The following is a 24,098-nucleotide window of genomic DNA, read 5'->3' on the forward strand; positions in this document are numbered from 1 at the left end:
GGCTTCCCTATTCTGGAACTTGATTTCTGCACCTGCTATAAATTTTGTCATCAGTTCCTCCAAATTGGATTTTGGTTCAGGCTGATGATAAGTCTGGTGGAACGGCTTGGAAGTATGCTGATTTGGCCAGGACTGGTTTGAATGTCCCCTCCATCCTGGATGAAAAGTATGGTGACTCTGATAACCCTGCTGTCTTGACGAATTGCTGACATAGTCAACTTGTTCAATAGATGGCCTGAACTGATTGCCAACTTGGCATTCAGTACTGATGTGGCCTCCCCCACACAATTCACAATTAAGAGGCTGCACATGCATGGTAGCTATCTGCATTTCATCTATTTTCTTACTGAGTGCTCCTATTTGTGTAGATATTGTCGTATAAGTATCAACATTATGCAAGCCATGCTGCTTCCTAGTTTGAGTTCTTTCAGAATGCCATTGATAGTTGTTGGCTGCCATTTTCTCAATAAGTGCATGGGCAACCTCAGGAGTTTTATTATTTATGGACCCTCTGGCTGCAACATCTAATATGGTCTTATTTGAGTCAATAAGACCATTATAGAAAGTCTGCACTTGCAGCCAAATGGGGAGGCCATGGTGAGGAACTCTCTTTAACAGCTCCTTGTATCGTTCCCATTACTCGTACAAAGATTCCCCCTCTTGCTGAAAAAAAGTAGTGATGTCATTCCTCATTTTAGCAGTTTTAGAAGGGGGAAAATATTTAGAGAGAAAACGGCTGGCCATTTCATCCCACGTAGCTATTGATCCTGCCGGTAATGAATTCAGCCATGCTTTGGCTTTATCCTTCAAAGAAAATGGGAATAACCTCAACCTAATGGCATCATCACTTACCCCATTGTGTTTGAAGGTGTCACAAACACAGAATTGCACCATGTTTTGAATCATTTGTATGATGGCAGGTTTGATCTCAAAGTTGTTAGCAACAATATTGGGCTTGATAATGCTGGAGGCAGCTCCAATGAGAGTGGGTTTGGCATAGTCCATCATAGTCCTCTGCTCAGCCATTTCTTGAGCCTCTTGAGCTTCTTGAGCTTCTTGCTGGACTTGTTTGGCTGCTCTTAGTCAGACACGGAGAGTTCTTTCAATCTCCGGGTCGTAGAGGATTTTCTCCAGCTCGACTCTGCTTGTCAGAAACTGCAAAAGTCAAGGCAATAAACAAGTCAATATTCACCAAATAACTAACCTTATTACAACTGAAAATGTATAGTGAAGTATTGGAATATACAAACCTACATCCTAAAACAAATAAATGTAGCTAACTAAAAGCAGATCAACATCTTATTCAAGGTTCCTTTATCTACATCCATCGATTGCAACATCTGAATTCAGATCCAATTTAATTGAGTTCAGATCTGCAAGTCTTTGGTATTGTTAGTCCAGAGAAAATTAACAAATAATAATTCAGATCTGAGTTGTATATCTCATACACACTCATTGGTATACACTGCAATATACATCCATTAAGGTTGGAATCAAATCTGTGATGCTTTAGGGCTGATATCAGATCTGATCTGAAAAATATATTAAAAGGACCTGAAATAAACTAAAACCAGTCCTAAGTTAGGCTTGGTTTAAGGATTTTAAGCTCTACAAGTGAAGCCCAAACCTGTATAGCTGAAGCATAACAAACACTTGCTAAGACCTAAAAATTGGGTCTGCAATGTTTGGTATTGTTAATTGCTGCAATTCAGATCTGGTGTTAGCAGTTTTACAGAACAAAACTCAGTCCAAAGATATTTCAGATCAGATCTCATATCAAACCACCTGCACTTCATATCTGTAACTTTATTAGAAAACAGAGTTGGCCAACAAAAACTTTAAATTTAGAAATGGACATCCAAGCCTGAGTGGCTCATGTTCAGTGATTGCAGAAACCAGAAATCAGGTCTGCAATGTTTATACTGTAAGCAGCCTGGATTCAGATCTGAATGCCAGTATATTACAATCTAAAATATGAAGCTCTTTTTGGACCTTTCAGGCCTTACAAACATCAGTCCTAATCTAATCCAAACATCAATTCAGATCGGGTGCAAGAGATTTAAATGATAATAAAACATCAAGTTCAAAGAAATTTCAGATCATGTACTCATACTGCCTCAGATTCTCATGCATTTCAGATCTGATTTTACCATTCATGGCTTATATTTTCATCAATGAGGATAGTCTGATGCATCAAATTGTGAATTGGGTATTGTTATTACCCAAATGCATTCAGACCTGCAACCAGCTGAGCTCAGATTTGAGTTCAAATCTGAGGTTCAGATCTGAAGGCTCACATGTCATTCTTTCAAATATTTTTCATTCCTTGCTACCCTTTGATTCTTGAAGCAAATCTGATATCTCACATTGTGAATGGGGTGCCAAATTCACATCAGAATTGAGTACGTTCAGGTCTGAGTTCATCTGAACTCAGATCTGAACCTAGCAGATTTGCAACCAACTGAACTCAGATCTGACTTCAAGTCTGAGTTCATCTGAACTCAGATCTGAACCTAGCAGATTTGCAACCAACTGAACTCAGATCTGACCCCAAGTCTGAGTTCACATCAAATTTCTTTCATTCTTTGCTACAATTTCAGCCATGAGACAAGTCTGATGTATCAAAATATCAGTCATAATTGAGTAGGTTCAGGTCTGAGTTCAGATGAACTCAGATCTGAACCTAGCAGAATGCAAACTTGCACTCGGCTGAACTCAGATCTGAACTTCAGATTTGAGTTTCAGATTTAAAGTTCAGATCTGAAAGCTCTCATGCTATTTTTTCATTGTTTTTTTTCTTTTCTTTTTCTATATATATATATGTATTTTTTTTTAGAAAGGAAGAAAGCTAAAACAAAATACAGCAATGCAACCAAAATCTTTTTGGATGAGTGTAACTCTGATTGCTGAATGCAATTCAGATCTGAACTCATTTTGAGATTTATAAATTTTTTTCTTTTTGGAGGTAATAGAATCACAAATAAGAGAAATCAGATCTACTTCAGCTACACTAAAACTAAAACAAAGGATGGAATAATCAAATATCAATAGAAGAACCATGGCTCCATCAATGCAGCCCCTGCATTCAAGGCTGAAATGTAAGATGAAAATTTGAAAACCAGCCATCAATGCAATGCTAAAAACAAGATTAAGAATGATCAATCGTTCCTAATATTGCTTCTATAAATCCTCGGCAACGGTGCCAAAAACTCGATGTGTTGCTCACTGTGACACTAGCAAGTGCACTAGCCGTTCAAGTAATAAAGTAGTGAGTGAAGTATCGTTCCCACGAGGATTTAGGAAACAAGTATCAATACTAAATTGAGTACTTCTTATCTGATTAACACATAAATCAAAACTTTAATGAAAGCTAAAAAATCCTAAATTAAAATCTATCTAAATCATTGGTCCAATTGCCTTCAAATCAGGTTAGAAGAGTAAGCAGTAAATTTTAATCTCAGAATTCAGCAATCTATCAATTTGGATCATTCGAATAAATCATAATTGAGCCTTGGTTTGGTGAAACCCCAAGGTCATGAACAGCCTCTCTCAAGCACATGTTCATCCTATGCATGAGTGACAATTCTTCTATCTCTAATAAGAATCTAATCCCTATGCATGCATTTCTTCAAATACTTCTAAGGCATCAATTCAAAACTAAATTGATCACCAACTGAATTGTGCAAGTTATCTCTAATCTTGCATCCAATTCAGTTCTTGAATAGTAGATCTGAATTCCTAGAGTCTCTCTCAAGCACTCTAGGAATTCCAAACTTTAGATCCATTCGGCCAATCTGAAAATTGCAGATCTGAATTCTCTTTCAAGCAATTCAGATCTTGCAATTTCAGATCTGAGAATTCAGATCTGAGTTTTAAAGGTTAGTTGGCCGAATTAATCTACAAAAACACCCTTATTCAAGAAACTCCAAGTACAATTCATGAAGAATGGAAGAAGGAGAAAGAAGAAAGAAAATATAACAAAGAAACAAAATTCAAATTAAAGGAGAATGAAACTACAATTGAGTTATTATAAATGATCTTTGAATCACAAACCCCCAATTTCGAACTCACCTTCTCTTCTAGCTTGTTTGTCATGAACTTTCTTCAGCCCTTCTTCTTCTTCTTCTTCTTCCTTGCGCCTAACCTTCTTCTCTTCTCTTCTCTCAAGGCGGCCGAACCTCTAAGAGTGGGAGAGCCTTCCTCTCAAGCAATTGAACACCTCTCCCCCCTCCTAGAGGCTTCCTTATATAGTTTTTCAAGGGGGCTCTTGCCCCTTCTTGAAGCCTCTAGAATGGGGTGTATTACACCCCTTTCTTGAGCTTTCTAGAGCTCTTTTGAAAGCCTCCTAAGGGCTGCTATTTGGGTTGCACTTAGGCTCTTTCTTAGCACATGATAGCTATACATTGAACTGCTCTTTCGGGCTGAGAATGGGCCTTCCCTGTTGGGCCGAATTCTACTCTTAGCTAGGCTTTCTTTTCTTGGATTTTCTCAAGGAATCCACTTGTTCTTCTTGGGCCAAAGTGCTCTCTCTTGCTTCCACAACTGGGCTGGGCTGAATTTGGTCTTTTTGAACCTTCTTTTCTTGCCTTTTTCCTTCATTTTCTTGGATTAATTACCCCTGAAACTTATTCTTAGCATTAAGCTAAATTAAGGCAAAAATTAATAAAACCGACATAAAAATCCATGCTAAAGTCCTAAAAAATTATAGATAAATTGTAGGTTAAACAATAGGTAACCTACAGAGCCTTTTGGGTAGCCTACAAATAGGCAATGGTTGGTATTGGATTCCAACTTGTCTGCACTTGTTCTTTTAATGTGTGCTGGACAACCCCAAATCTTCAAGTGTCTGACACTTGGTTTCTTTCCGGTCCAAAGTTCATATGGAGTGTTCAGAACCGATTTGGTTGGAACCCGATTCAGCACGTAAATCGCAGTTTCTAATGCGTAACCCAAAAAGGATGTGGGTAACTCTGAGTGTATGAGAAGTGACTGGACCATATCCAATAAGGTCCTATTCCTCCTCTCTGAAACACCGTTAAGTTGTGGTGTAGCAGGAGGAGCTAATTCTGATACTATCCCATTGTCCTTTAAGTAGTCCCTGAATTCGTCAGAGAGATACTCGCCACATCGATCAGATCGAAGGGCTTTAATTTCTCTCCCCAACTGTTTCTCGACCTCTTGTCTAAACTCTTTGAACTTTTCAAAGGATTCAGACTTGTGTCTCATTAGGTACACGTAACCATATCATGAGAAATCATCTATGAAGGTGATGAAATATACGTGTTGATTCCGTGTCCTAACACTCAGGGGACCACATACATCAGTATGTATTAGGTCAAGTGTGCCTGTACATCTTTTAGGCTTACCGTTAAATGGCTGTTTTGTCATCTTGCCTTGCAAGCAAGGCTCACAGGTCAGAAGATCTTCTATAGTTAGAAAATCCAAAGGACCATCCTTTACCAACCTTGTGATTCGTTCAACACCGATGTGGCCAAGTCGGTAATGCCACAGGCATGTGGGATTAACTGTATCACGGGCTCTCTTCTTGGGGATTTCAGCCGACGTAGTTTCAGTTATGTTAGTTTCTAGAGAAGGATGTAGAACATAGAGACCATTCTCCAGTTCCCCATATGCGATGAATCTATTATTTCTTTTAATAGTAATCGTATTACTAAAGAAGACAGAATAACCATCTGCACACAGTTTTGAAACAGAAATCAAATTTCTTCTTAAGTTTTGTACATAAAGACAATCTTTCAGTACAACTTTTCCTTCTCTAAAAATTAACTCCACGGTTCCTACTGCCATGGCTACAACAGTTGTAGTAGTCCCCAAGTAGAGAGTGACTTCTCCTTCACTCAGCCTTCTGCTTACCTTGAACCCCTGCAGTGAGTTACACGCATGAGTTGAAGCCCCGGAGTCAATACACCAGGATGCAGAAGCCACCAATAAATTGGTTTCTATAACACAAGTTTCAAAATTACCTTTCTTGGATTCCAGGTAGGCAGGACAATTCATTTTCCAGTGGCCGGTCTTCTTGTAGAAGTGACAGACATCTGATGCTTTGTCTTTCTTCTACTTCTAATCCTTGGTGGCTTTCTTCTGAGGCTTCTTTGCCTTCCTCTTTCTCTTGCCCATTTTGATAGCTTCAACAAGCATAGCTACAGGCTCATCCTTTTTAATTAGTTCTTCAGCTCTTTGCAACATATTGCTGAAGTGGGAAAACGGTTGGCGAAATTCAAAGAGAGGACAAGGAAGCTGAAGTGGCCAATCTGCAAAAGGAGAATGAGGGAAGTACCCCTAAATTTAATTTACATGAAATTAAACTTCCTATTCCCTACCCAAGAAGAGTCTTGAAAGCTAAATTAGATAAGCAATTTGAAAAATTTTTAGAAGTTTTCAAAAAGATTCATATTAACCTTCCTCTTCTTGATGTTTTGTCACAATTTCCGAAGTATGCCAAATTCCTGAAAGAGGTAATGTCCATCAAAAGAAAGTGGGAGGATGGTGAGATGGTAAAACTAAACAAAGAATGTTTAGCCATTCTTCAAAAGAAATTGCCCCCAAAGCTTAAGGATCTAGGGAGTTTTTCTATACCTTGCACCATAGGGAATACTGAATTTGAAAAAGCTTTATGTGATTTAGGTGCTAGTATAAATTTAATGACTTATTCAATTTTTGAAAAACTTGGACTGCATGAACTAACATCTACAACTATTATCCTGCAATTAGCTGATAGAAGCATTAAATATCCTAGGGGAATAATAGAAGATGTTTTGGTCAAAGTGGGCAATTTTATTATTCCTGCTGATTTCATTGTGCTGGATATGGAGGAAGATAGGACAATGCCGTTAATTCTAGGGAGACCTTTTCTTGCTACTGGTGATGCTTTAATTGATGTGCGAAAAGGTCTATTTACCCTTAGAATCAATGGTGAAGAAGTGGTGTTCAATGTATTTAAAACCATGGAACATCCCAACACAATTGAACATGAAATTTATACAATCGATAGCATTGATGTTGGTGCAGCCAAAGTAGACACATCTAAATCAGAAGACACACTAAAAGTTGCACTGAATAATAGTCCTAATCAATTGCAACAAGCAGAGCAGAAGTTTGTACTGAAATCAAACTTGCGAAATTTGACTTCTGAGCTAGACTCTTTTGAAATTGCAACTCATAATGCATCTTTTATTAATTTACCTCCATCTCACACAAAATCCCTCCCATCTATTGTGCAGGCCCTTATTCCAGGTTTAAAACCACCTATGAAGGATGAAAGGGGGAAACATAGAAAGTTGAAAACCAGGTGGAGCGGACCCTTTAAAGTAGCTAGGGTATTCCCTTATGGAGCAATTGAACTGCATAATGATGATGGGAGTACATTCAAGGTAAATGGACAGTGGTTGAAGCATTACATTGAAGGAGAACAACCCATCCACCATAGGTCCGTTCTCTCCTTGAAACTGCCATGAAGGAAAGGTGAAAGTCAAGCTCATGACTTAAAACGAGCGCTTGTGGGAGGCAACCCATTTATTTTAGTTGTTTGTTTTGTTCAATTTTTTTTATCTCTTATAAGTGTTTTTTTTTCTCGTATCTCACATTTGCAGGATCTCAATGAGGCATTCCGGGAAGTCCCCTTAAATCTCTCTCTCCTTGTTCTTGTTATGCATATTCCATACATTGAGGACAATGTATATCTTAAGTGTGGGGGAGGATTAAGGGGTTGAAAAATATTTTGAACTCTAGCATGCTTTAATCATCTTTTTAACCCTTCCTTTTGAAATTTCTGATCCTTAGAGACTTGTTTTTGAATGATTACAAACCACCCTGAATCATGTGCTTAGGTGGGATAGACAGGAAAGGATACAGGCAAATCTAACTAAAATTTTTGGCTATGGAAGGTATCTCAATAGTTTGAATGGTCAATGGGCAAGATGCAATACAGATTTGACCCTTGTGAGCATTTGGTTTCTAACAGACAAATATGGTTTGATTATTCCAGAACTTGTTTTGTTATGCATGTTGAGACCATGATAATGAGTTCATGTATTGGAATGTGTTATCCAAAAAAAAAAAAACACTCGTGTGAGATGGAGCATAAAATGCACTTACACTAAAAGAATAAGAAAAGGGTGAACTGGAGCATAAAATGCACTCATCCCTAGTCCCAAACCCGCATTCACCTTTTGATGCATTGGACTCATGATTAGTGGTGGAGATGTGATACATAAGCAAGTTTATGGTAATAACATTCCTTGTTTCATTCTGAAAAATCATGAGAGGGTATTTTTGAATTTTGCTGCATGTGATTATGAAAACAAAGAGGGCTTACTATAGTCCTAAATTATTCATGTGAAAATGATGTATTATCTCATTGTGACACTAGCAAGTGCACTAGCCATTCAAGTAATAAAGTAGTGAGTGAAGTATCGTTCCCACGAGGATTTAGGAAACAATTACCAATACTAAATTGAGCATTTCTTATCTGATCAACAAATAAATCAAAACTCTAATGAAAGCTAAGAAATCCTAAATTAAAATCTATCTAAATCATTGGCCCAATTGCCTTCAATTCAGGTTAGAAGAGTAAGCAGTAAATGTCAATCTCAGAATTCAGCAATCTATCAATTTGGATCATTCGAATGAATCATGATTGAGCCTTGGTTTGGTGAAACCCCAAGGTCATGAACAGCCTCTCTCAAGCGCATGTTCATCCTATGCATGAGTGATGGTTCTTCTATCTCTAGCAAGAATCTAATCCCCATGCATGCATTTCTTCAAACACTTCTAAGGCATCAATTCAAATCTGAATTGATCACCAACTGAATTGTGCAAGTTATCTCTAACCTTGCACTCAATTCAGTTCTTGAATAGTAGATCTGAATTCCTAGAGTCTCTCTCAAGCACTCTAGGAATTCCAAGCTGTAGATTAATTCGCCCAATCTGAAAATTGCAGATCTGAATTCTCTTTCAAGCAATTCAGATCTTGCAATCTCAGATCTGAGAATTCAGATCTGAGTTTTGAAGGTTAGTTGGCCGAATTGATCTGCAATCACACCCTTATTCAAGAAACTTCAAGTACAATGCATGACCATTTGAATGAATCAAAAAGAATTAGATTGCTGAACTGAAATTTTACAAGCTGAAATACATCAAGGAAGAATGGAAACAAGGAGAAAGAAGAAAGAACATATAACTAAGAAACTGAATTCAAATCAAAAGAGAATGAAACTACAAATGATTTATTACAAAAAATCTTTGAATCACAATCCCTCAATTCGAACTCACCTTCTTCTTCTAGCTTGCTTGTCTTGAACTTCCTTCAGCCCTTCTTCTTCTTCTTCCTTGCGCCTAGCCTTCTTCTCTTCTCTTCTCTCAAGGTGGCCGAACCTCTAAGAGTGGGAGAGCCTTTCTCTCAAGCAATTGAACAACTTCTCCCCTCCTAGAGGCCTCCTTATATAGTTTTTCAAGGGGGCTCTTGCCCCTTCTTGAAGCCTCTAGAATGGGGTGTATTACACCCCTCATGAACCTTCTAGAGTGCTCCCTCCTTCTCTTCAAGAACCTCCTAGAAGTTGCCACCCCTAGCTCCCTTTGGGCTGCTATTTGGGCTACAACTTAGCTTGCTTTTGAGCTCATGTGGGCTACACTCTAGGCTGTTATTTGGGCTAACAATGGGCCTTCCTTGCTGGGCCGAATTCTCCTCATAGCTAGGCTTTATTTTCTTGGGTTTTCTCAAGGAATTCACTTGCTCTTTTTGGGCCGAAGTGCTCTCTCTTGCTTCCACGACCGGGCTGGACTGAAATTGGTCTTTTTGAACCTTCTTTTCTGGCCTTTTTCTTTCCTTTTCTTGGATTGATTATCCCTGAACTTATTCTTAGCATTAAGCTAAATTAAGGCAAAAATTAATAAAACCGGCATAAAAATCCATGCTAAAGTCCTCAAAAATTATAGATAAATTGTAAGTTCATCAGAAAAGATGCCTGTTTCCCTTGATTGTCGATTTCACTTGGGGACATGTGGATTGGCAATTTAAGATTATTCTTTGCCAAGTTAAAGAGGAAAAGAAGTGGATGAAGGAAGGATCATGAATACTGATCAAGGCATGTGGGAGAACAAATACCCTATTGAGAATAATCCAAAACAATCTTTTAGTTAGCTTGTTCTTGTTTTAATTTTAATTTTGAGTTTTGTCTTGCCCGAGGATGGGCAAGAGTTTAAGTGTGGGGGATTTGACGAGAGTAGAATTTATCATATTTTTATCCCCAAATATTTTGTCTTTTAAACCAAATTATCATCTAATTGAACTCATATTTCTGTTCAGGGCATGAAAGAAGGCATTAGGAGCGAAGAAAGATAAATCGGATGATTTTTCATAATTTCGACATCGTTCAATAATCTGGGCCTAACTCGCATATCCGAACTCCGAATGAGCTGATTCAAGACCCACTGGAAAGATAAGAGAAAATTCCACAACTTTCATGTTTTGGGCTTTAGCAGATTCGGCCAGGATCGAAGTCAAATCCAAGCCTGAATTCGCAGAAAATTCATAGGAATGCCCAATCCGCAGTTGAAGCCCAACTTGTAGAAAAGCCTGGCTGAAGCCCAATTCGCAGAGGAGGTCTAATACGAATCCAAGAACAAGAAACTGAGAAGAGTCCTTCCAAATCTAAATTCTTGATGTAATCTTAGAGAGATAAGATGATTGAGTTCATTAGATAAAAAGATAAGATTAGAATTAGGATAGGACTTTCTATTCTTATAAAGATCAACTTCAAGAGGAAGTAAGAGACCACCCCCTCCCCTTTAAGCTATATAAAGGAGGGGGCGGATCAGCTTTAGGCATCACACAATCATTCAATCTTGGGGATTGAATCAAGAAGCAAGAAGCAATCAGTCAAGAAAGGAGCAAGAATTCAAGAAGAAGGTGGCGGCAAGAGGAGGAGATCTCAGAATCATGGGCGATTCCAAGAGTTCTTTCTTTCCCTTTGTTTGCTTTAATTCTTCTGTCATGAACTGATTTGTTTTTTACTAGGGCTAAGGAAAGCCTAATCATGTTAATGAATATATTTTTATCTTTATGATTTATCCAAGATTGTGATTTTCATATAGTCTATGAATTATTGTGCTTAATGCAATTAAGAGCTTGGTCACCTCTTAATTGATTTGAGTTATGTGAATGAATCGAGAGAGAAATTTACATAATCGACTGAATAATTCATAATGTGAATTGAATGGTATATAGAGATATATATACATGATTCATCTAAATTTCATGGTCTTCTTGGACTTAATGCAATCCCATCTTGAGAGTTCTAGTTGAGAGATCGAAGGGCTACTTGATGGGCGTAGGTTTAGTATATCTCGAGAGAGAATATTAAATAAAATTGGAAAGACCTCAGCTTATGGGAATGGCAACTAATCTTGGTTAATCGAATCCTTTAATATTCATTACATTGGTTAGGTGGACCTAAAGTCCTAGCGATTTCATCCATTGTCCGAAAATCAATTACCATATATCAGCCACTTTGTACCCTCATTGGGATTAGTTCATTATGTTGATTTTTTACCACAGTTATCCCAGTTTTCTTGGGTACAACATGTATAGGACTTACCCATTTACTGTCCGAAATTGGGTAGATTATCCCTTCATCTAACAACTTAAGTACTTATTTCATCACTACTTCTTTCATTACCAGGTTGAGTTTTCTTTGTGGTTCTCTAACTGGTTTGGTGCCATCTTCCAAAAGGATCCTATCCATGCAAATCGAGGGGCCGACCCCCTTTATGTCGGCTAAGGTCCAACCAATTGCCGCCTTATTTTCCTTTAGGACTTTGATGAGCCACTCCTCTTGTTCTTCAATCAACCCTTTCGCAACGATCACGGGTAGTGTTTTTTTTTTCACCCAAGTATGCATACTTAAGGTGATCAAGTAAGGTCTTTAGTTCCAACTCCAAAGCCTGCAAAATAGAAGGCAACAATTTTTTGTGAGAAAATGACGATGGAAGATCATAATTGATTACCTTTTGTCCCAGGATCGGTTCTGGAGTGTCATAGGATGCCTCGAATGAAGGGATAGGATATCCATCACATGGACGCCCAAAGATTGTGGAATAAGGGGGTGAATTTCAAAAATTTTTCTCTCCCTTCAACTGGGAATCGAATTCCCTATTTAGAAAATCATATTTTCAAGGAACATTCTTGAAACATAAACTGAACCAGATCTGAATGAAAAGGAGTAGGAAGGGATTATACCTGATACGGAGAAATAGTAACTCCCAATGGAGGTGTTCACACCCAAGGAAGGATCCAAAATCTGCTCCCACTGAAGATGGCACAGTGCAGGGTGGAGCAGAATCAGTAGTGTTCTTCCAAAAGAACTTGACCCTTTGCCAGAATCAACTGGATGGCTTGTGAATACAACTCCAACCAATCTTTTCTCCAAAACATTGGTATCAAGATCAAATCTTGATTTCTCCCAAGAATTGGAGATCGAACTGCTGGAGGCGACGGCTGCAAGAAGGAGGCGGGAAGAGAGAATTTGCAGGGTACAGAATTCTCTCTTCTTGTAATCTCAGCTCTGAAGACAAAAGTATGTTGGTTGCATGTCTAAAGGTTGCCGCCCCCTCCTACTTTTATAATCTCAAAGGGATCAGCTCCTAATCCCATTAGGAGTTGCTACCCAAATCATATTTGGATTACAAGTCCCATTAAGTGATAAGGGATAACCCTTATCTTATCTGCAGATTAGATCAGCCATCTCCTAATCTAATTAGGAGGCTTCCAGATCTAAATCTTTTTTAGATCTTGGTCTCTCTAAGTGGATAGAGTCTGGGCCCAATCTTATCAGCTGATCCATCTCAGAATTTGCCCCTTTAAGTGACTATTCAAATTATCCCAGTACGAAATGGGCTAAAGGCCCATTTAAAGTTATGTATTCATTTATCCTTCCAAACTGCTGTCCAGTTGGATTTCCTTGTATGGTGTGGGACCCTAACATTGATCTTCACATCGGCCACATGGGTTCAGCCCAACCTTTGTTACAAGGCCTGGCCAAATACACTGTTATGGACAGTGCACCCCCTGAAAACCATCTCATGTTCTCTATGGGCCCAACACATACCCTAAGTGGTCATTGGGCCAAGCTACCTTGTAACACCCAGGGACTATGGGCAGATGCAAGATTAGCCCATCAAGTATTATCCTCAATGGTCTTATACTTAACCTCTCAGCCCATAATGATCATACACTGCCCGACAAGAGAGGACCTCTCCCTCGGTTGCAAGGAACAGTGTTGCACTCTCTCTTATATGGATCCCGGGAATTAAAACCTTTTAAAAATCATTTCGAAACTATAATTAATATACTTTTATATCTCATATAAAATATATTTTGCAAAACAAATCTCAACGATTTGAAAGAATGGTAGGATCCATCTAATGGATGCCAAGAAAGGTGCGGAGTGGGGCGAATTTCAAAAAATTTCCTACCTTCTTACAACTGGGAATCATATTCCCTAAATTTAGAATACCTTATTCAAGGATCCTACTTGAACCATAAAGAAACCAGATCTAAACCAAAAGGAAACAGGAAGGATTATACCTGATCCGGAGAAATAATATCTCCCAAAGTTGGTGTTCATGCCCAAAGAAGTAACCAAGATCCACTCCTGCTGAACATGACACAGCTGTGGATGGAACGGAACTAGCAGGGTGCGTCCTACACACTGGATTCTTCACAAGAACCCTCTGGAAACCTTGAACACCGAATCCTAGTGTCTTTCTTGCAAGACTATTGTCAAAAACTGCTTTCTTGACTTCCTGTTGCTGCAAAGATCCAATCTTCCAACAGGTAGTGGCGGCGGCAGAAGGAGGAGAAATCCAGGGACAAAGAGGACATAACTGTCTCTTCTCTTTGGAGTCTGTGAGAGATCAAATCTTAGATTGCAGGATGTGTTTCTTGCTTACTCAAACCCCCTAGTTCAAAATCTGATATTTCTGCTGGGGTTTTCTCCTCTTTCTTCTTGATTAAGAAACCTCCCAATATTTTTGGGAGTTATCCCAATCCAAATCAGTATTTGGATAGAGGTTAATCTTAATCCTATCTGCAGATTAAGTTAGTTAACTCCTGATCTTATTAGGAGGTTACCAGATTCAAATCCAATTTGAATTTGGTCTCTTAGAGTAGATAAGGTCAAAGACACAATCCTTTTACTAACACTAATCTTAGATTCGCCCTATGAACTGGTGATCATATCAGCCCAGTATGAAATGGGCTTTTGGCCTATTAAGTGTTCAATGTTTAAATAGTTTCCAAACTGCTGCCCAGTTGGGCTTTTTTGTATGGCATGGGACCCAAGCATTGATCTACACACCAGCCACATGGGTTCGGCCCAGCCTTTATTACAAGGCCCAGCCGAATTCACTGAAAGACTCAGTGACCCCCTTGAGCCCATCACATGGACCCTATGGGCCCAACACATACATTAAGTGGTCCCTGGGCCAAGCCATCTTATAAAAACCTAGGGACTGTGGGAAGGTGGAAGATTATACCATCAGGTAATATCCTAAATGGTCTTACACTTAACCTCTCAGCCCTTAATGATCAAGCACTGCCCGACAAGAGAAGACCTCTCTCTCGGCTGCAAGGAACAGTGTCGCACTCTCTACTCACATGGATCCTGGGAATTAAAACCTTTGGCAAATCTTTTGAAAATGTACATATACATATATATATATATATACATATATATATATATATACATATATATATATATATATATATCTTATTTTGCAAATCAAAATTCCAACGATTGAAATCAACTGCCGGCAGTTTGGTTTCCATCAGAGAGAGTGCATTACCGATCATTACCATTGTCCGACAAAGGGGCTGATCCTGTCACTATGACCACTCACTCAGATGAATTCTCAGACTGGCCCAACATGTCCAGGTTTTGACCCCCACTAAGGATCTCACTGATTGACACATCAAGGACAGCCCGATCCGACACCTAGTGACGTGTCATAATCGAGTCTAGGGGTCAGGTGTAACTTTCCAGTTTTGCCAATCTGGTCTGGTTCAAGGGTTCAAGCAATCCCATACTGCATGTGCCTTGGGTCTTACCCTGATGGCTGAAACAAACCATCCCAGTACTTGGTGGCACACCAGTATCAGCCTTGGCAGGATAAATCTCCCCAGACTTATCCAATGGATGTGAACATTTAAAACTAACACAAGTTTCTATAAGTGTGCAGTTTTAGGGTCTTACACAGAATTATACCAAACAACTTGAATCAAACGTGCACTTTAATTTATTTCCACTAAATAACAAAAGTACATCAAATCCAATTGAAGCTAAGAGCATACAAGACTGTCTAACAGCTCCCACTTGCACTTAGGTCCAATCTGGTACAAGCGGAAGTCCCATACTTTCCACGTGTTTCTCAAACACCTTCTGTGTCAGTGGCTTAGTCAATGGGTCTACCACATTGTCCGCTGATGCTACCTCTTAATATCATCCTCCCATAGGTCCAGTGTTGTCATACAATAGTGGAATGGGTGATGTACTGAATTCCAAATTCAGGAATGAACACCTTCATTCATGAGGCCACCTCACATACGATAATGCGCTCGGCTTGGGTTGTGGACTATTAATTTGCTACTCAGGACCTCTATTTGCTGACATTCAGGAAACAATACATGATCCTTGATGTGTGACTCATTGTGACACTAGCAAGTGCACTAGCCGTTCAAGTAATAAAGTAGTGAGTGAAGTATCGTTCCCACGAGGATTTAGGAAACAAGTATCAATAATAAATTGAGTACTTCTTATCTGATTAACAAATAAATCAAAACTTTAATGAAAGCTAAAAATCCTAAATTAAAATCTATCTAAATCATTGGTCCAATTGCCTTCAAAACAGGTTAGAAGAGTAGGCAGTAAATTTCAATCTCAGAATTCAGCAATCTATCGATTTGGATCATTCGAATAAATCATAATTGAGCCTTGGTTTGGTGAAACCCCAAGGTCATGAACAGCCTCTCTCAAGCACATGTTCATCCTATGCATGAGTGATGGTTCTTCTATCTCTAACAAGAATCTAATCCCCATGCATGCATTTCTTCAAACACTTCTAAGGAATCAATTCAAAACTGAATTGATCACCAACTGAATTGTGCAAGTTATCTCTAATCATGCATCCAATTCAGTTCTTGAATAGTAGATTTGAATTCCTAGAGTCTCTCTCAAGCACTCTAGGAATTCCAAGCTTTAGATCCATTTGGCCAATCTGAAAATTGCAGATCTGAATTCTCTTTCAAGCAATTCAGATCTTGCAATCTCATATCTGAGAATTCAGATCTGAGTTTTGAAGGTTAGTTGGCCGAATTAATCTACAAAAACACCCTTATTCAAGAAACTCCAAGTACAATTCAGGACCATTCGAATGAATAAAAAAGAATTAGATTGCTGAACTGAAATTTTACAAGCTGAAATACATCAAGGAAGAATGGAAGAAAGAGAAAGAAGAAATAAAATATACCAAAGAAACAGAATTCAAATTAAAGGAGAATGAAACTACAATTGAGTTATTACAAATGATCTTTGAATCACAAACCCCCAATTTCAAACTCACCTTCTCTTATAGCTTGCTTGTCTTGAACTTCCTTCAGCCCTTCTTCTTCTTCTTCCTTGCGCCTAACCTTCTTCTCTTCTCTTTTCTCAAGGTGGCCGAACCTCTAAGAGTGGGAGAGCCTTCCTCTCAAGCAATTTAACACCTCTCCCCCCTCCTAGAGGCCTCCTTATATAGTTTTTCAAGGGGGCTCTTGCCCCTTCTTGAAGTCTCTAGAATTGGGTGTATTACACTCCTCATGAACCTTCTAGAGTGCTCCCTCTTTCTCTTCAATAAACTTCTAGGAGTTGCTGCCCCTAGCTCCCTTTGGGCTGCTATTTGGGCTGCAACTTAGCTTGCTTTTGAGCTCATGTAGGCTACACTCTAGGCTGTTCTTTGGGCTAAAAATGGGCTGGGCCGAAATTTCCTTCTTGCTAGGATTCTTCCTTTGGGTTTTCCAAAGAGTTAGCTTGCACTACTTGGGCCGAATGAAACTCCCTTGCTCTCATGGCTGGGCTGGGCTGAACTTGATAAATTTTGGGCTTTCTTTTCTTGCTTTTGCCTTCTTTTTCTTGATTTGGCTGCCCCTGAAATCTTTCTTACAATCTAGCTAAAATAGGGAAAAATCTAATTAAATCATCATAAAATTTCATGCAAAAACCTCATAAAATATAGATAAATTGTAGGTTCATCAAATACCCCCACACTTAAGCTTTTGCTTGTCCTCAAGCAAAGACATCAGTCATAAACTGAACATTCCCCCCTTCTATTCTCTCTATTTACCTGGTGAAATTTTTAAGATAGAAATGCATTGAGTAGTCGGGGAACTGTTGTAAGTCCTCAACTCTTATTCTTATAAATTACCATTTAACATATGTATAAGATTCAAGGAAAGGAGAATACGAATTTCATTAAAGTCCAACATTCACTCCCAATCAATATATAATTAAGCTCCTTAATTGTCAAAGTTAATAATCAAATTACACTAAGTTTCACATCTATAATTTTATCTTAATGAGAGTTCAACTTAGTATGCCCTCTTGGACCTCGACTGTCACCATCATTACTTATTTATAGGGGTGAGTGCATTTTATGCTCCATCTCACCCTTTTCTTTTTTTTTCTGTGTGAGTGCATTTTATGCTCCATCTCACCCTTTTCTTTTTTTTTCTGTGTGAGTGCATTTTATGCTCCATCTCACACACTTTTTTTTTCTTTTTTTTTTCGGTGTGAGTGCATTTTATGCTCCATTTCACACTAGTCACCTGCTTGAGGTAGATAAAAAAATAAAACTCATGTTTTGAACCGCTAGTTTTACTATTCAGCTCAAAATAGCGGAGTCAATTTGGGCTTTTATCCTTCTTTGAACCTCAAGAATCAGCACTTCAGATGTGCACTAGCTCTCTTGACCATTAACCATGAAATCAAGTGCTTTCATACACATGAATATAGTTAGGGCTAGTCATGCTGAAAGACATATTCAACTCCCCTTTTTCTCATGCATATACTAAGTTGGGTCATTTGCAAGAATAAAAACTTAGCAAATACATTGGTCTCCCTCAACTCATTGAAATCCTTCTTAAAAATCATCAAATAGATAGTAATGAACTTGAGGAGTTCCAGTCTTTTTTTTTTTTTTTCTGGTTATGTCATTGCCTGCATAAGTGTGTTGGGGTGAATGAGGTGCATGGTTTCAGCCCCCATACCCTAGCCTCAGGCTCACTCCCCCACACTTAAGATGAACATTGTCCTCAATGTTCGTAGTGTTAGGTAGTAACAATAAAACTAGCAAGAGCATCATCAAGTAATAGGAGATGTTTAGAGGACTTCTTCTACTAGAAATCACTTGCAAACTAGAAGAGGAGATCAATATCTTTATTCAATTAAATTCTAAACTTAAATGCTATGAAAAAAAACAAAAAGCAAGTAAGACAGTTTATGACTAAGTATCTGAATTCGGAATTCTCCCAACAACCTCTTGTTCCCTTGGGTTTACCATGGTTTTACTAGGTAAGGTACCCGGAACCCTTTCTGAAATCATCTGTGCCAGCTGCCCAACCTGAGTTTCCAAGTTCCTTATCGATGTTTCGTTATTCTGAAATCTAGTTTCCGCACTAGCTATGAACTTGATCATCAGCTCCTCCAAGTTAGATTTCGGTTCCGGCTGATGGAAGTTTTGGTGGACTTAGGTGCATGCTGATTCTGCCATGGCTGATTCAGGTGGCCTCTCCATCCGGGGTTATGGGCATGATGGTACTGATTTCCTAGCTGTCTTGTAAAGTTGCCAACAAAGTCTACTTGTTCTGTGGACTGAAAAGACTGACTACCAACTTGGCATTCAGTGCTATTATTGCCTCCCCCACACTTATCATACTGCACATGCATAGCTGCCATCTGCATCTCATCAAATTTTTTTCTAAGTGCTACTATTTGTGCAAAGAGAGCTGTGTATGTATCCACATTATGCAAGCCATGCTGCTTCCTAGTTTGAGTTCTTTCAGAATGCCATTGATAGTTGTTGGCTGCCATTTCCTCAATAAGTGCATGGCCAACCTCAGGAGTTTTATTATTTATAGACCCTCTGGCTGCAACATCTAATATGGTCTTATTTGAGTCAGCAAGACCATTATAGAAAGTCTGCACTTGCAGCCAAATGGGGAGGCCATGGTGAGGAACTCTCCTTAACAGCTCCTTGTATCGTTCCCATGACTCGTATAAAGATTCCCCCTCTTGCTGAAAAAAAAGTAGTGATGTCATTCCTCATTTTATCAGTTTTAGAAGGGGGAAAATATTTAGAGAGAAAATGGCTGGCCATTTCATCCCACGTAGCTATTGATCCTGCCGGTAATGAATTCAGCCATGCTTTGGCTTTATCCTTCAAAGAAAATGGGAATAACCTCAACCTAATGGCATCATCACTTACCCCATTGTGTTTGAAGGTGTCACAAATTTCTAAAAAGTTAGAAATGTGTGCATTGGGATCTTCGTGGGCCAAATCATTTGTATGATGGCAGGTTTGATCTCAAAGTTGTTAGCAACAATATTGGGCCTGATAATGCTGGAGACAGCTCCAGTGAGAGTGGGTTTGGCATAGTCCATCATAGTCCTCTGCTCAGCCATTTCTTGAGCCACTTGAGCTTCTTGATGGACACAGAGAGTTCTTTCAATCTCCGGGTCGTAGAGGATTTCCTCCAGCTCGACTCTGCTTGTCAGAAACTGCGAAAGTCAAGGCAATAAACAAGCCAATATTCACAAAATAACTAACCTTATTACAACTGAAAATGTATAGTGAAGTATTGGAATATACAAACCTACATCCTAAAACAAATAAATACAGCTAACTAAAAGCAGATCAACATCTTATTCAAGGTTCCTTTATCTACATCCATCGATTGCAACATCTGAATTTAGATCCAATTTAGTTGAGTTCAGATCTGCAAGTATTTGGTGTTGTTAGTACAGAGAAAATTAACAAATAATAATTCAGATCTGAGCTGTATATCTGATGAGACCAAAATGAACCCTAATTTTATCTCCTAATATTCACTCTTTTACATTTATTTAGCACTTAAATGGACTCATTACTCTTGTATTTCGATTCAGGGCAATAAAGAAGGCAATTGGAAGAAAACAGGGCAAATCGGGTGATTTTGCACAGTTTCGGCGACAGTCAGTAATCTGGGCCTAACTCTCAATTCCAGACATCGAATTAGACAATTCAAGAAGCATTAGAAAGATGAAAGGAAGGCCCACAACTTTTATGTTTTGGGTTTTGACAGATTCGGGCCGCATCGAGTACGAAAACGAGCCCAAAGTCAGAGCAAGTTCGTAGCCAGGCCCATTTCACAACTTAAGTCCAACTCGCAGAAGTACCTTGAAGCAGCCCAACTCGAATTCAAGAGTTAGGAGTCCGAATTTCGAATGTAATCTCCAAGGAGAGAGTTTTATCAGATCTAAAGTCTTGAATATAATCCTAGAGAGATAAGAAGATTGAGATTAGAGCATTAGATAAGAGATAGGATAGGATTAGTTCAAGATAAGATCAAAACTCCCTAAGGATAAGATTATCTCCTAGAAGGAGTTGGAAAACAGCCCTCTCCTTTGGCTATATAAAGAGGGGGGCGAACCAGCTCTAGAAATCACTCATTCCAAGATCCAAGAGATCATCAAGAAGACGAAGAAGCAAGAAGGCAGTTCGGCTATGGAGAAGAAGAGCATGGAGATTGCGCAGATCATGAGTAGCTAAGCTTCTTTTTCTGGTTCAAGGGGGGAGGTTCGATTGTGTCATTGTGAGGTTCTGTAGTTACTTTGTTTTCTTTCTTTTTAATTCAAGTATTCATTGGTTCTTGTGCACATTTTTTATTGGATGTTAATGTTAATTAGTTTGACAAACTGAATTAATGTTGATTTTCCTACTGCTATCCATGATTTCGGTGATCCGTAATTGTCACGAATAATGGTACAAGTAGCAATTAGGTTGATATCTTTTTTGGGTCAATTGTTCGTGACAGCCTTTGACCAATGTTTTAACATGGTTCAACCTAAAAGAATCGATGGAACAAAATTCAGTAATTGCAGCTATCTCATTTATTGTTATTTTGGTTTAACTGTTTTCACAAATCTTAATGCTATCATTATTTAACATGGAACGCTATCGTACCCAGTTAAGTGGTGATAAGTGTTGATCAAATGCTGGGTTTGGTCAACTGAATTAGGAAAACACAAGGTTTATTATGGCTATCCTAATAAATCTAAGGTTAAATGCTTGAATTGCAAGAATGCTGAATTGTACCTAGGATCGATGGCCAATCGATTCAACCTGAACCCTTGAACCAGAATTCGGTAAGACTGATTTTCTCTTGTTTGCTTAGTTTGTTATTCTTTTAATTTTAGTTATTTAATTTTCCCACACAATTAGTTTATCCATTCGACTAAGAAATTACTGATTTGCTCCCTGTGGGATTCGACCTAGAACCACTTTTATTGCAAATATTTTATTGTGGGACTAGTAAAAATTTTGAGGGCTTCGACAAACCCGTCAAAATTTTGGCGCCGTTGCCGGGGAGAAACTTTAATTTCTTAGCTATTACCTTCCTCTTGTTAACCGCTTTTGTTTTATGACTCGTGCTTCTCAACGAGGTGAACTCGAGTACAATCCCAAAATTAAGAGGACCACCCGTCGTTTAAGAAAGGAGGCAAAGCAAAGGAATGATCGTTCACCAAAGAAGGTGAATTCAGATTGTGATCTTCCCATCTTCGAAGAAGTAGAAAGAATGGCTGACAGAGAGAGGACATTAAGGGAGTTGGCTGCACCAATTCTGAACCAACAACCTTTATGCATCACGTACCCCACTCTTGAGGTAGCCTTTGAACTCAAATCTGGTTTGATTCAATTATTACCTCTGTTTCATGGTTTCCCAGGTGAGGACCCTCACAAACATCTAAAGGAATTTCATGTCGTCTGTTCAAGCATGAAACCCCATTGTATGACCGAGGACCAGGTAAAACTCATAGCCTTTCCGTTTACTTTAAGAGATAAAGCAAAGGATTGGTTGTATATTCTCCCTCCCGGTTCTGTACGCACATGGGATGAGATGAACAGGATATTTTTAGATAAATATTTTCCTACATCCCGGGCTGCAAATATAAGAAAAGAAATATGTGGAGTTCGGCAGTTTGGTGGTGAGACATTATATGAATATTGGGAAAGGTTTAAGCAACTTGTTGCTAGTTGCCCCCACCACCAAATTCCTGAGCAATTGTTAATCCAATACTTCTATGAAGGGCTTCAGCCCATGGATAGAAGTATGGTCGATGCAGCCAGTGGAGGAGCCTTGGTGAACAAGACACCCAAAGCGGCCAGGGAGTTAGTCTCCAACATGGCCGAAAATTCACAACAGTTTGGTGCTAGGACAGATGGTACCATTAGACGGGTTAATGAGGTAAGCCATGTAAATTTAGAAAATCAGATTTCTGACCGAACTTCTTTGGTAAGACAACTCGCTGCAGGACAAGTACAAACTGCCAGGGTGTGTGGTATCTGTTCAATTCCTGGCCATCCTATGGACATGTGTCCATCATTGCAAGATGGTTCGATGCAGCAAGCCAATGCCGTAGGAGGATTCCCGGACCAGCCCCAACGAAAGTATGATCCCTACTCCAATTATTACAATCCGGGGTGGAGAGATCACCAAAACCTAAGCTATGGAAACCAAGGAGGACAACAGCAATACCAGCCCCATTTTTTCAGTCGACAGCCCCAGTTTTCAACATCCATCACAGCGCAAGGCCAACCCTCGAATTCAGGTATGTCATTAGAAGATATAGTTAAGGCTCTAGCTACTAATACTCAGCAATTTCAACAGGAAACAAGAGCCAGCATTCAGAATTTGAGGAACCAAATCAGCCAACTTGCCACTGCCGTCAGCAAGTTCGAGGTGCAGAGCTCCGGGAAACTACCATCACAAACGGTAGTCAACCCCAAGGAGAATGTAAGTGCAGTGGTGCTGAGAAGCGGGAAGGAACTGCAGCTAGAACCTACCTCACCAAGGAAGGTGGATAAAAGACAAGAAGAAGACAAGGTGCAGGACTCAAGAGTTAGAGAGAACGTTTCAGCCATGATCAAGAGGACCTTACCAGAAAAACATGCTGATCCAGGTATGTTCACCCTACCTTGTGCGATTGGCAATAAGAAAATCGAGCATGCCATGCTAGACCTAGGTGCATCTATCAATGTCATGCCATACTCGATTTACTATGCTTTGAGATTAGGTCCTTTAAGGGAAACTAAAGCTGTTATCCAATTAGCTGATCATTCTAACACCTTCCCAGAAGGGATTGTTGAGAATGTAATGGTGCAGGTTAACGATTTAATTTTCCCAGCTGATTTTTACATTCTGAAGATGGAGGAGGACACGATCGAAAGTTCAGCCCCACTTCTATTAGGCAGGCCATTTATGAAAACAGCCAAGACCGAAATAGATGTGGATGAGGGTACCCTCTTCGTCGAATGTGACGGAGAGACTATTAAATTTAATATTTTTGAAGCTATGAAGTACCCAAATGAAGACCATTCAGTTGACACTATTGATCCAACTGAACCAGATTTCCAGTATTGCCCTGGACCTTGGAGATTGATGGGCAAAACTGGAAAGTTACACCCGACCCCTAGACTTGATTATGATACTGCACTAGGTGTCGGATTGGGCTGTCTTTGATATACCAATCAATGAGATCCTTAGTGGGGGTCAAAACCTGGGTATGTTGGGACAGTCTAAGAATTCATCTGTGGGTGATCATAGTGACAGGATTAGCCCCTTTGTCGGACAAAGGTAATGATCGGGGATGCACTCTTACTGATGGAAACCAAGGCTGCCGGCAGCCGATTTCAATCATTGAGATTTGTTTTGCAAAATATATTTTATATGAGATATAAAAGTATATATAAATTATGGTATCGAAATGTTTGCAAAAGGTTTTAATTCCCGA

General features: G+C 39.2%; 3 non-coding genes across 3 annotated transcripts; 2 read left to right on the forward strand and 1 right to left on the reverse strand.

The window, feature by feature from the left end:
* The first annotated feature begins 589 nt into the window (after positions 1-589).
* On the forward strand, positions 590-696 carry LOC148880164 (small nucleolar RNA R71). The gene has a single exon (XR_016106197.1). It is a non-coding gene; the product is annotated as a small nucleolar RNA R71 (small nucleolar RNA).
* An 18,573-nt stretch (positions 697-19,269) lies between these two features.
* On the forward strand, positions 19,270-19,377 carry LOC148880165 (small nucleolar RNA R71). The gene has a single exon (XR_016106307.1). It is a non-coding gene; the product is annotated as a small nucleolar RNA R71 (small nucleolar RNA).
* A 2,875-nt stretch (positions 19,378-22,252) lies between these two features.
* On the reverse strand, positions 22,253-22,359 carry LOC148880166 (small nucleolar RNA R71). The gene has a single exon (XR_016106419.1). It is a non-coding gene; the product is annotated as a small nucleolar RNA R71 (small nucleolar RNA).
* Positions 22,360-24,098: the final 1,739 nt, after the last annotated feature.

Source organism: Nelumbo lutea, chromosome 1 (genome assembly GCF_056320005.1).
Source record: "Nelumbo lutea isolate HS-2025 chromosome 1, American lotus-T2T, whole genome shotgun sequence".
NCBI classification, from domain to species: domain Eukaryota; kingdom Viridiplantae; phylum Streptophyta; class Magnoliopsida; order Proteales; family Nelumbonaceae; genus Nelumbo; species Nelumbo lutea.